This window comes from Balaenoptera borealis (assembly GCF_965194805.1).
Source record: "Balaenoptera borealis genome assembly, contig: HAP1_SCAFFOLD_905, whole genome shotgun sequence".
In the NCBI taxonomy this organism is placed as follows: domain Eukaryota; kingdom Metazoa; phylum Chordata; class Mammalia; order Artiodactyla; family Balaenopteridae; genus Balaenoptera; species Balaenoptera borealis.
The window spans coordinates 102,249-114,763 of NW_028123299.1; the positions used below are offsets into that span (position 1 = coordinate 102,249).

The 12,515-nt window shown below is 37.8% G+C and overlaps 1 pseudogene across 1 annotated transcript; it reads left to right on the forward strand.

Annotated features, from left to right (window-relative positions):
• The first annotated feature begins 391 nt into the window (after positions 1–391).
• Positions 392–11,827, forward strand: LOC309621709 (mitochondrial import inner membrane translocase subunit Tim8 A pseudogene; annotated as a pseudogene). The gene has a single exon. The product of its transcript is annotated as a mitochondrial import inner membrane translocase subunit Tim8 A pseudogene (transcript).
• The last annotated feature ends 688 nt before the right edge of the window (positions 11,828–12,515 follow it).

The window sequence follows — 12,515 nt, forward strand, 5'->3', positions numbered from 1 at the left end:
CCATATGTATACAGAGACTGCTATACAATAACCTCAAGGTAACCACAAGCCAAAAATCTGTAACAGATACACACATACACAAAAAAGGAATCTAAACATAACACTGAAGATAGTCATCAAATCACAAGAGAAGAGAACAAAAGAAGGGGGAAAAAAAGACCTACAGAAACAAATCCAAAACAATTAACAAAATGACAGTACGAACATACATATCGATAATTACCTTAAACGTAAACAGACTGAATGCTCCAACCAAAAGACACAAACTGGCTGAATGGATACAAAAATAAGACCCGTGTATTTGCTGCCTACAAGAGACTCACTACAGATCTAGAGACACATACAGACTAAAAGTGAGGGGATGGAAAAGGTAGTCCACACAAACGAAAATCGAAAGAAAGCCAGAGTACCAATATTTATATTAGATGAAATCAACTTTAAAATAAAAACTGTCACAGGAGACAAAGAAGGACACTACAGAATGATCAAGGGATCAATCCAAGAAGAAGATATAACAACTGTAAATATATATGCACCCAACATAGGAGCACCTGAATACAGAAGGCAAAATATTAATAGACATAAAAGGAGAAATCAACAGCAGCACAATAATAGTAAGGACTTTAACACCTGACTTACATCAATGGACAGATCATCCAGAGAGAAAATCAACAGGGAAACACAGGCCTTAAATAACACATTAGACCAAAGGGACTTAACTGATATTTATAGAGCATTCCACCCAAAAGCAGCAGAATGCACATTCTTTTCAAGTGCACATGTAACATTCTCCAGGACAGATCACATGTTAGGCCACAAAACAAGCCTTGGTAAATTTAAGAAAACTGAAATCATATCAAGCTTCTTTTCCAACCACAACTCTATGGAACTAGAAATCACCTACAAGAAAAAAAACCTGCAAAAACCACAAACACGTGGAGGCTAAACAATATGCTACTAAACAACTGATGGATCACTGAAGAAATCAAAGAGGAAATCAAAAACTACCTAGAGACAAATGAAAACGAAAGCACGATGATCCAAGACTTATGGGACGCAGACAAAGCAGTTCTAAGAGGGAAGTTTATAGTAATACAGGCTTACCTCAGGAAACAAGAAAAATCTCAAATTAACAACCTAAACTTACATCTAAAGCAAGTAGAGAAAGAAGAATAAATAAAAACCAAAGTTAGTAGAAGGAAAGAAATCATAAATATCAGAGCAGAAATAAATGAAATAGAGACTAAAAAAAACAATAGGAAAGATCAATGAAACTAAAAGCTGGCTCTTTGAAAATATAAACAAAATTGATAAACCTTTAGGAAGACTCATCAAGAAAAAAAGGGAGAGGGCCCCAATCAATAAAATCAGAAATGAAAAAGGAGAAGTTACAACCGACACCACAGAAATACAAAGGATCATAAGAGACTACTATGAGCAACTACATGCCAATAAAACGGACAACCTAGAAGGAACTGATGAATTCTTAGAAAGGTACAACCTCCCAAGACTGAATCAGGAAGACACAGAAAATATGAACAGACCAATTACCAGAACTGAAATTGAATCAGCAATTTAAAAATTCCCAACAAAGAAAAGTCCAGGACCAAATGGCTTCACAGGTGAATTCTACCAAACATTGAGAAGAGTTAACACCCATCCTTCTGAAACCCTTCCAAAAGTTTGCAGAGGAAAGAAAACTTCTGAACTCATTCTAGGAGGCCACCATCACCCTGATACCAAAACCAGATAAAGATATTACACAAAAGAAAACTACAGACCAATACCACTGATGAACATAGATGCAAAAATCCTCTACAAAATACTAGCAAACCGAATCCACTAATAAATTAAAAGGCTCATACACCATGATCACGTGGGATTCATCCCAGGGATGCAAGGATTTTTCAATATCTGCAAATCAATCAGTGTGATACACCGCATTAACAAACTGAAGAATAAAAACCATATGATCGGGCTTCCCTGGTGGCACCGTGGTTAAGAATCCACCTGCCACTGCAGGGGACACGGATTCGAGCCCTGGTCCCGGAAGATCCCACATGCCGTGAAGCAACTAAGCCCGTGTGCCACAACTGCTGAGCCTGTGCTCTAGAGCCTGTGAGCCACAACTACTGAGCCCGCGTGCTACAACTACTGAAGCCTGTGCGCCTAGAGCCTGTGCTCCGCAACAAAGAGAAGCCACCGCAATGAGAAGCCCGCACACCGCAACAAAGAGTAGCCCCCGCTCGTTGCAACTAGAGAAAGCCCGCACACAGTAATGAAGACCCAACACAGCCAAAAATAAATAAATAAAATAAATTTATTAAAAAAAAAACATATGATCATCTCAATAGATGCAGAAAAAGCTTTTGACAAATTTCAACACACATTTATGATAAAAACTCTCTAGAAAGTGGGCACAGAGAGAACATACCTCAACACAATAAAGGCCATATATGACAAACCCACAGCTAACATTATACTCAATGGTGAAAAGCTGAAAGCATTTCCCCTAAGATCAGGAACAAGACAAGGATGTCCACTCTCGCCACTTTTTTTCAACATAGTTTTGAAGGTCCTAGTCACGGCAAGCAGAGAAGAAAAAGAAATAAAACGAATCCAAATTGGAAAAGAAGAAGTAAAACTGTCAGTTTTTACAGATGACATGATACTATAAAATCCTAAAGCTGCTACCAGAAAACTACTAGAGCTCATCAGTGAATTCGCTAAAGTTTCAGGATATGAAATTAATACACAGAAATCTGCTGCATTTCTACATACTAACAACGAAAGCTAAGAAAGACCAATTAAGCAAACAATCCCATTCACCATTTAGAACTAATAAACGAGTCAGCATCGTTGCAGGATAAAAGTTAAATATTAAAAAAATCAATTGTATTATGATATACTTGCAATTAACAAACTGAAAATGAAATTAAGAAAACCATTCTGGGGGAATTCTCTGGCAGTCCAGTGGTTAGGACTCTGCAATTCCACTGCAAGAGGGCATAAGTTAGATCCCTGGTTGGGGAACTAAGATCCCTCAAGTCAAGCAGCACAGCCAAAAACAAAAAGAAAAGCAAAAGGAAACCATTCTGTTCACAACAGCCTCAAAAAAATTAAAATATTAATGTAAATTTAACATAAGAAGAGAAAAACTTCTACTCTGAAAGCTACAAAAAATGACTGCAAGAAATTAAAGAATATCTAAATAAATATCTAAATCAATAAATATCTATCTAAATCAAACATCCCAAGTCCACGGACTTACTGTTAAGAAAGCAATTCTCACCAAAGTGATCACAGATTCAACACAATCCCTATCAGAATCCTAGCTGATTTCTTAGTAGAAATTTTGCAAGCATATGGAATTGTCAAGGACCCAGAAGAGCCAAGACAATCATGAAAAATAAGGTCATGTTGGAGGACTCATACTTCCCAATTTTAACTCACAGAATGGGAGAATATATCAAAATCAAAATTTTGATAAGAATGTGTATCTAGAATACATAGAACTCTTAAAACTCAATAAAAAAGAGAAATAGCCCAAATAAAAACCAGGCCAGGATCTGAATACACATTTCTCCAAGGATAACACACAACTGGCCAATAAGCACACAGAAAGATGTTCAACATCATAATCAGGAGGCAAATGCAAATCAAAAGCAAAATGAGATACAACTTCACGTCCACTAGAATAGATCCAATGAAAAAGTCAGATAATAAGTGTTGGTGAGTTAGTAGAGAAATTGAAATCCTCATACATTGCTACTGGGAATGTAAAATGGTGCAGCCACTTTGGCAAACAGTCTGACAACTCCTCAGATGATGAAATATAAAGTTATCACATGATCTAGGAATTCCATTCCTGGGTACGTACCCAAGACAAATGAAAACATATTGTCCATATAAAAACCTGTACATGAATAGAAAAGCATTTATATTTTATAAATATAAAATCATTATTTTATAAAAGCATTATTCATAGTAGCCAAAAGGTGGAAACAACCAAATGTCCATCAACAAACAGATAAACAAACTGTGATACATACATACGATGAAATATTATTGAGCCATTAGAAGGAATAAAATAATGATACAAGCCCTAACTTGGATGAACCCAAAAACATCATGCTGAGTTACAAGAAGCCAGTCACAAAAGTCCACACATTAAATGATTCCATTTGTATTAAGGTCTAGAATAGGAAAATTTATAATAGAGACAAAGTAGATCAGTGGTTGACTTAGGGCTTGGGGGGAGGTGGGTGATGAGGAAATAGAGGGGTGATAGCTAAGGGGTATAGAGTTTCTTTCTGAGGTGATAAAAATGTTCTAAAGTCAACTGTGTTGATGGTTGCACATATCTGTGAATAGGGTAAAAATCATTAAATGGTACACTTTAAGTGGGAGAATTATATATGTGCATTACATATTAAAAAAGCTGTTTGAAAAAAAAATGTTCTATGAGCATTTGAAAGGTTGTGTTTTAAAAGCATACAAACATTTATACACATCAACCTCAATATTTCCAGATGTTTCTCTAACTCTGCTTTTTTTTTTTTTAATTTCATTTCTATGGTCTGTCATGGGCTAAGTATGTGTGTTCAAGCTCTCTAGTGTTCTGTATTATCCATTTCTCCTTGAGGGTCCTCTAGGGCAGCGGTCCCCAACCTTTTTGCCACCAGGGACCGGTGTCATGGAAGACAATTTTTCCACAGACGGGGTTGGGGGGTGGGGGGATGGTTCAGGCGGTAACGTGAGGAATGGGGAGCGATAGGGAGCTGCAGATGAAGTTTCTCTCGCTCGCCCGCCCGCCGCTCACCTCCTCTGTGCGGCCTGGGCTAGAGTATGCTTCTGCAGGTTATATTTCCATCTTTCTTTTCCAAGCTATGTCTCCTAGACTACCCACTGCAGAATTGCAATGTTGTTTTTTCATCTTACACATTCTTTTTTGTGTGTGATAAACACAGAAGATTAAATTTACCATCTTAACCAATTTTTAAGCATACAGTTCAGCAGTGTTAAGTATGTTCACACTGTTGCACAACAGATCTCTAGAACATCTTCATCTTGCAACACTGAAACTCTATACCCAATAAACATGAACTCCCCCTCCTTTCTCTCCCCAGCCGTTGGCAGCCACTTTTCTACTTTGTTTCTATGATTTTCACTATTTCAGATACTTCACGTAGGCGGAATATACAGTGTTTATCTTTTTGTGACTGGCTTATTTCACTCAGCACAAGGTCCTTGAGATTCACCTATGTTATAGCATGTGACAGGATTTTCTTCTTTTAAGGCTGCATAACATTCTATTGTATAGATATCACATTATATTTATCCATTCATCTGCTGATGGACGTATCTTGATTATCGTGAGTAATGCTGCAATGAACATGGGTGTGCAGATATCTGTGAGATCCTGCTTTGAATTCCTTTGGATATACACCCAGAAGTGGGATTGCTGTATCATATCGTCATTCTATTTTTAATTTTTTAGGAACCTCCACACTGTTTTCCATAATGGCTGTGCCGTTTTATATTTCCACCAGCAGTGCACAAGGGATCCAATTTCTCTGCATCCTTGACAACGATTGTTATTTTCTGTTCTTTTGATACTACCCATCCTAATAGGTGTGCAGTAGTATCTCATTGTGGTTTTGATTTGCATTTCTTTGATGATTAGTGATATTAAGCATCTTTTCATATACTTGTTGGCCATTCATATATACTCCCTGGAGAAGTGTCTATTCGAGTCCTTTACCCATTTTTAAATTGGGTTTCTTTGTTGTTGACTTTTAGAAGTTCCATATATAATCTGGATATTGGTCACTTATCATGATTTGCAAATATTTTCTCCTATTCCACAGGTTGTCTTTTAACTCTGTTGATTGTGTCCTTTGAAGCAGAGTTTTAAATTCTGATATAGTATAATTTATTTATTTTTGCTTTTGTTGCCTATACTGTTGGTGTCATAGCCACGAAATCATTGCCAAATCCAATGTCATGAAGCTTTCCCCCCATGTTTTCTTCTAAGAGTTTTATAATTTTAGCTCTTCTGTTTGGATCTTTGATCCATTTTGGGTTAATTTTGTATATGGTAAAAGGTAATGGTCCAAATTAATTCTTCTGCATGTGGATATCCAGTTTTCCTTTGACAGCTAGGTAGTAATGGCTTGTGTCCTATACACTTTTCTTTTATGTTATTAGAAAAAGGGGGCCATGGGTGAACATAAATAGATTTGATCTTGGGTCTTTTTTATTGTAATTTTTTAAAAGTTTGTATTGAGATTCTTTCTGTCTTTGTCACAGTCATCTGGAATGCCTTAAGCTTTCCCTCCCCTGTTTCAGTGTTGAGACATGATACTTCACTTCTAATACTATCAGCCTTGGGTATTTAATTGTAATTTTGTTTCTAAATTGCCAGTGTCTTTTCCCAGAAGTAACAATTATCTTACAAATAAATACATACATCCACACAGACAAAGAAGCACTGAAGTGATATGCATAAGAAAGCAAAAAATAAAAAGATGGAACTCTGTTTAAATTGTGAGACTATAGTCTCATCAGAATTAAGTGGAAACACGTAGACACAGGCGTTTGCGTGTGCATGCTCTCTCTCTCTCACACCCCCTACCCCACTCCCCATTACCTGCAATATCTATTTGCAAGGATTTCTTCTCTTCGGGCCAGGCTTCCTTAGGAACGGTCCTCTTACTGTGGATCTCCCCTTTCTGTTTAATGGCTTTAGTGTCTGCTAGATTATCAATCTTCGTGTCTTGTAGTTGAGCTGACTGCTCTGAAGCAGCAGCAGCCCTGGAACCTAAGAGAGGGAAATCACGATTCAGACAGGAAGCTGACAAAAATTATTTTAAAATACCTCTCAAGCATCTACTAGTGTGAGAAGAGAGTTACACTGGATAAACAGTGAGATGGATGCAGGACAGGAATAAAGACGCAGACGTAGAGAACAGACGTGAGGACACGGGGAGGGGGAAGGGGAAGCTGGGACGAAGTGAGAGAGTGGCACGGACTCATATACTACCAAATGTAAAATAGATAGTTAGTGGGAAGCAGCCGCATAGCACAGGGAGATCAGCTCAGTGTGGTGTGACCAGCTAGAGGGGTGGGATCGGGAGGGTGGGAGGGAGATGCAAGAGGGAGGAGATATGGGGATATATGTATATGTATAGCTGATTCACTTTGTTATAAAGCAGAAACTAACACACCATTGTCAAGCAATTATACTCCAATAAAGATGTTTAAAACAAAACCAAAAAAACTGAGATGGAAAGAGAAAAGCATTTTGGGCAAAGGTGAATACATATGAAAAAAAATGGAATCAGGAAAGCAATTGAACATCTAAGAAACAGTGCAAGTATATAATTTATTAGATTATAGAATTTGTAAGGAAAAGAGAAAAATTAGCATTTGAAAGGTTCTTTGGGAGCCCATTCTACTGTTCTGAAAGACTAGGCTTAAAAAGTTTAGTTTTCATTCTTTTTCTTTAATAAATGTATTTATTTGTTTATTTATTTGGTTGCATTGGGTGCTCATTGCTGCGCGCGGGCTTTCTGTAGTTGCGGCGAGCGGGGCTACTCTTCGTTGTGGTGCGCGGGCTTCTCATTGCGGTGGCTTCTCTTGTTGCGGAGCATGGGCTCTAGGCTCGCGGGCTTCAGTAGTCGTGGCATGCGGGCTCAGTAGTTGTGGTGCATGGACTTAGCTGCTCCACGGCATGTGGGGTCTTCCTGGACCAGGGCTTGAACCCGTGTCCCCTGCGACGGCAGGCAGATTCTTAACCACTGCGCCACCACGGAAGCCCCTCTTGTTTCCTGTTCTTGTTCTATGTTATTTTGCTTATTTTATATACTCAACAATAATTTGGAAGACAGATATCTAGTTTTAAAATTCTTTTCGAGTTTCATTTTTTGGTAGCTTTTTTCCATTGTGGTAAAATATACATAAAATTTACCATTTCAAACATTTTTAAGTATACAAGTTAAGGCATTAAGTATATTCACATTGTTGGGCAACCATCACACCATCCATCTCCAGAATTAACTCATTTTCCCAAATGGAAACTCTGTACCTATTAAACAATAACTCCCTTTTCCTCCTCCTCCAACCCTTTTGTGACTGGCTTGTATTACTTAGCACAATGCCTTCAAAGTCCATCCACAGTGTAGCATGTGTCAGAAATTCACTCCTTTTTAAGGCTGAATAATATTCTATTGTATGTATGTATCACATTGTATTGATCCATTCATCAGGTGGTAGACATCTGGATTGTTCTCACCCTTTGGCTATTGTTAATAATGCTGCTATGAACCTGGGTGTTCAAAATCTGTTCAAATCCCTGCTTTCGATTCTTTTGGGTATATACTTAGAAGAAGAATTGCTAGATCATATAGTAATTCTATGTTTCATTTTTTGAGGAACCACTACACTGTTTTCCACGGTGGCTATACCATTTTACATTCCCATCAGCAATACACAAGAGTTCCAATTTCACCATATCCCTGCCAACCCTTGCTCTTTTTTATTTCATAAAAGCCATCCTAATGGGTATGAAGTGGTATCTCTTTGTAGTTTTTATTTACATTTCCTTCATGACTAATGAAGTAAAACATCTTTTCACGTTCTTTTTGGCCATCTGTATCTTTCCTGGAGAAATGTCTCTTCAGATTCTGTACTCATTTAAAAATTAGATTGCTTTTTGCTGTTGTTGAACTGTAAGAGTTCTTCATATATTATGGATAGTCATCTCTCATCAGATATATGAATTGCAAATGTTTTTCCCAATTCTGTGTGCAACCTTTTTACTATGTTGATGGTGTTTTTTTTTTTTTTTTTTTTTTTTGGTGCACACAAGTTTTAAATTTTAATCAAGTCAAATTTATTTTTTATGAAAACTTCTTTAACCTATCTGATCACCAAGTCATGAATAAAATGACAGCTCTTTAGTCAAAAAGACAAAAAAATACAATTGTTTTTTCTTTTCATGCCTTTCATTCCAAAATTAACTTTTGGCATTTTTTTTTCCACCTTGTAACTAAATTTGCTATTTAGATGAGTGTTGTGTCAAACTGACTTCAAAGTTCACCACTGATCACTTTCAGCATTGCTTCATTTCTCTGTAATGAATTCTTCATTTTGATTCATCTCTTCAGCTGGGTGAGTCTTCAAGTGAATTTTTCAAGAAGGTACAGAGGTTGAATATACTTTCTAGCTGCTGTGTACTTGTGAAAATGTCTTTTCATTGTCATAGTGCTTAATGAAAATGCACTGGGTCCATAAATCCTTGAATTATATAATTTCCCCAATAAATACAGATTTGGTTCCATTATTTTTACATTTAGTATTTTAAATAAGCCTGATATCAGACTAAATTTTCTTCTCTTAACTTTTTTTTTTAAATTGTATATTTATGGGATTTTCTTCTATTTATTTTGACTCAAAAATCTTTTTCTGATATGTGTCTCAGTCTCTGATTTTTCCCTGGATTTTTATGGCAACTTTCAATCTGCATACAGTGTTCCCCTTTTCAGGAGGAGGATGTTTTATTCAATTAAGTGTTTGAATATTACTTTCTTCTTCAGCTGCAGATATAATTCTTGGTTTGGTTTACTTAGCTATGTTTCTTATGTCTCTCATCATCTTTCACAGCATTTTCATTTTCTTCTCCTTTTTCCTCTGTAATTTTGCAGACTCTCAGATTTGTCCTCATCACTAATTTAACTTCCTTCATGTTAATTCCACCCTTTCTTGCCTGCAAAATGTATTTTAAATCTGTTACCAAATCTTTACAGTTTTAGGCAGTCTTTTCCTTCATATGTTCATTCCTGCCCACCCCCTCCCCCACACACACACACTTTTTTTCTAAATTGAGACAAAACATGAAATTCACCATTTAAGGGTTCTGCCGCGGAGACACGTGAAGGTCGGTGACTTGGTGCGGAGTTTGTCTCGGCACGCGTGGCCGCGCTGGGATGGCGTCCTCCTCGTCTTCCTCCGCAGCGGGTTTGGGCTCGGTCGACCCGCAGCTGCAGCATTGCACGGAGGTAGAGACTCAGAAGCAGCGCTTCCAGCAGCTGGTGCACCAGATGACGGAACTTTGTTGGGAAATGTGCATGGACAAGCCTGGGCCAAAGTTGGACAGTCGGGCTGAGGCTTGTTTTGTGAACTGCGTTGAGCGCTTCATTGATACAAGCCAATTCATCTAGAATCGACTGGAACAGACCCAGAAATCCAAGCCAGTCTTCTCAGAAAGCCTTTCTGACTGACCTGAGTATTACCTCTCTGGAAAAGGAAGGTAGTTCAAGAAATGAAGAGCAGTTGATGGGATGGTTGAAGAAAAGGCTGTGGGGGGATCGGCTCCCACCTTTGTCACTCTTGGGACATCCTGTCATCTGAGAATGAATAAAGACCGATTTTTGTGTGTGGGGGTGGTTTGAGGGTCAAATGTGTTTGGGGTTGTGTTTTTTAATGCTAATCTTGGGAAAACAATTGACAGATGAATGGAAAACTCTACTAGGTGTATGTTACTGTATGTGGGACGATGCTTTCCTCATAGTCCCATTAACTGCTTCCTATAATTTTAATAGTGGAACTGCTCTATAATTTGATATGTGGGACCACATAGGTAATAATCTGTTATTTGTGTGGATTCCTTTCAGATTTCTGGAGAGATCGATATACATCTTTGTGTCTCTCAGAAAGGGCAGCAGTGGGGGAAAGAGTAATTTGGTACTTGACTGTAGGCCTCCTTATCTAGTGTTTGATTATCAGTGCTGGAAAAAAAATGTATGGAGTATTCATACAGTACATTTCACTTTTCTAGATTATCTCCCTCCCTTATACTGTGATTCACTTAAATTTCTATATATAAAGTACAGTCTTGAGCTAGTACAGGTAGCCTGAGAGTCTAGAGGACTTTAGTTAAAGGAATCTAGCCAGCGAACATAATTCTCATACTAAACTGCCACAAGGAAGACGTTAACTTACCCTGTATGTCAGGGTCCAAAAAAATTTAAAGATGTGCCTAAATGAAAAAATAAGTTATAAAGATTTAGGCCAGTCAAAAACTAACAGCAGTTTCAGGTAGAGGTGCATGCCTAACGTAAACCAGCATAGTTTCCATTTACTGCGTTCTTTTCATCACTGAAATAAAAACTTCTACAAGATTCAAAAAAAAAAATTCACCGATTAAAGTAAGTGTACAATTCACTAGTTCTTAGTATTTTCACAACCAATATTGCTATCTAATTCCAGAACATTTTTGTCACGCCCCCACAAAGAAATCTTGTATATGTTAGCTGTTACTCCCTATTTTCCCCTCCCCAACATCCCCTGGCATCCACTAATCTACTTTCTGTCTATATGGATTTGCTCATTCTGGACATTTCATATACATGGAATTATACAATATATGACCGTTTGCTATTGGCTTGAAATATTTCTCCGTTTAATAGTGTCAGTTTTTCGGACTTCCCTGGTGGTACAGTGGTTAAGAATCCGCCTGCCAATGCAGGGGACACGGGCTCGAGCCCTGGTCTGGGAAGATCTCACATGCCGCGGAGCAACTAAGCCTGCGCGCCAAAACTACTGAGCCTGCGCTCTAGAGCCCAAGAGCCACAACTACTGAAGCCCATGCACTTAGAGCCCGTGCTCCTCAACAAGAGAAGCCAGCACAATGAGAAGCCCGCGCACCACAACAAAGAGTAGCCCCTGCTCGCCACAGCTAGAGAAAACTCGCGCGCGGCAACGAAGACCCAGCGCAGCCAAAAATAAAAATACAAATAAATAAATAAATAAATTTATTTATTTATTTAAAAAAATAGTGTCAGGTTTTTTCATTTTAATTCTGTTAGTTTTTCTTTATGTATTTGGGACTTGCTTATACTGCATTTGTCTTTTAAGTCATATAGGAGAAAAACTGACTTACAAACAAAAATACATTTATACTGTCTTTTGTATTTACTTATGTAGTTACCTTTAGTACTTTTTTCATGTGGATTTAAGTTACTGTCTGGTGTTCACCATTCCATCTTGAAAAAAATCTCTTTAGTATTTTCTGTGGGTCAGTTTGCTAGCAGTGGAGTCTTTCAACTGTTGTTTATCTGAGAATGTCTTCATCTCTCCTTCATTTCTGAAGGGTAGTTTTGCTAGGTACAGAATACTTGGTAGGCAGGTTCTTTTCCTCAGCTCTTTGCATATGTCATTGCAATGCCTTCTGGCCTCTATGGTTTCTGATGAAAAATCAGCAATTAGTTTTATTGAAGATTCTTTGTACATGATAACTCCGCTCTTGCTGCTTTAACACTGTCTTTGTCATTTGATGGTTTATGATGTATGTAGATGTGGCTCTCTTTGACTGTATCATGCTTGGACTTCCTTGAGCTTTTGGGATGTGCAGATTAACAGCAGTCATCAAATTTGTGAAATTTTAGGCCATTATTTCTCCAAATACTCCTTCAGTCTCTTTTTCTGTCTCTTCATCTGGAACTCCCATTATG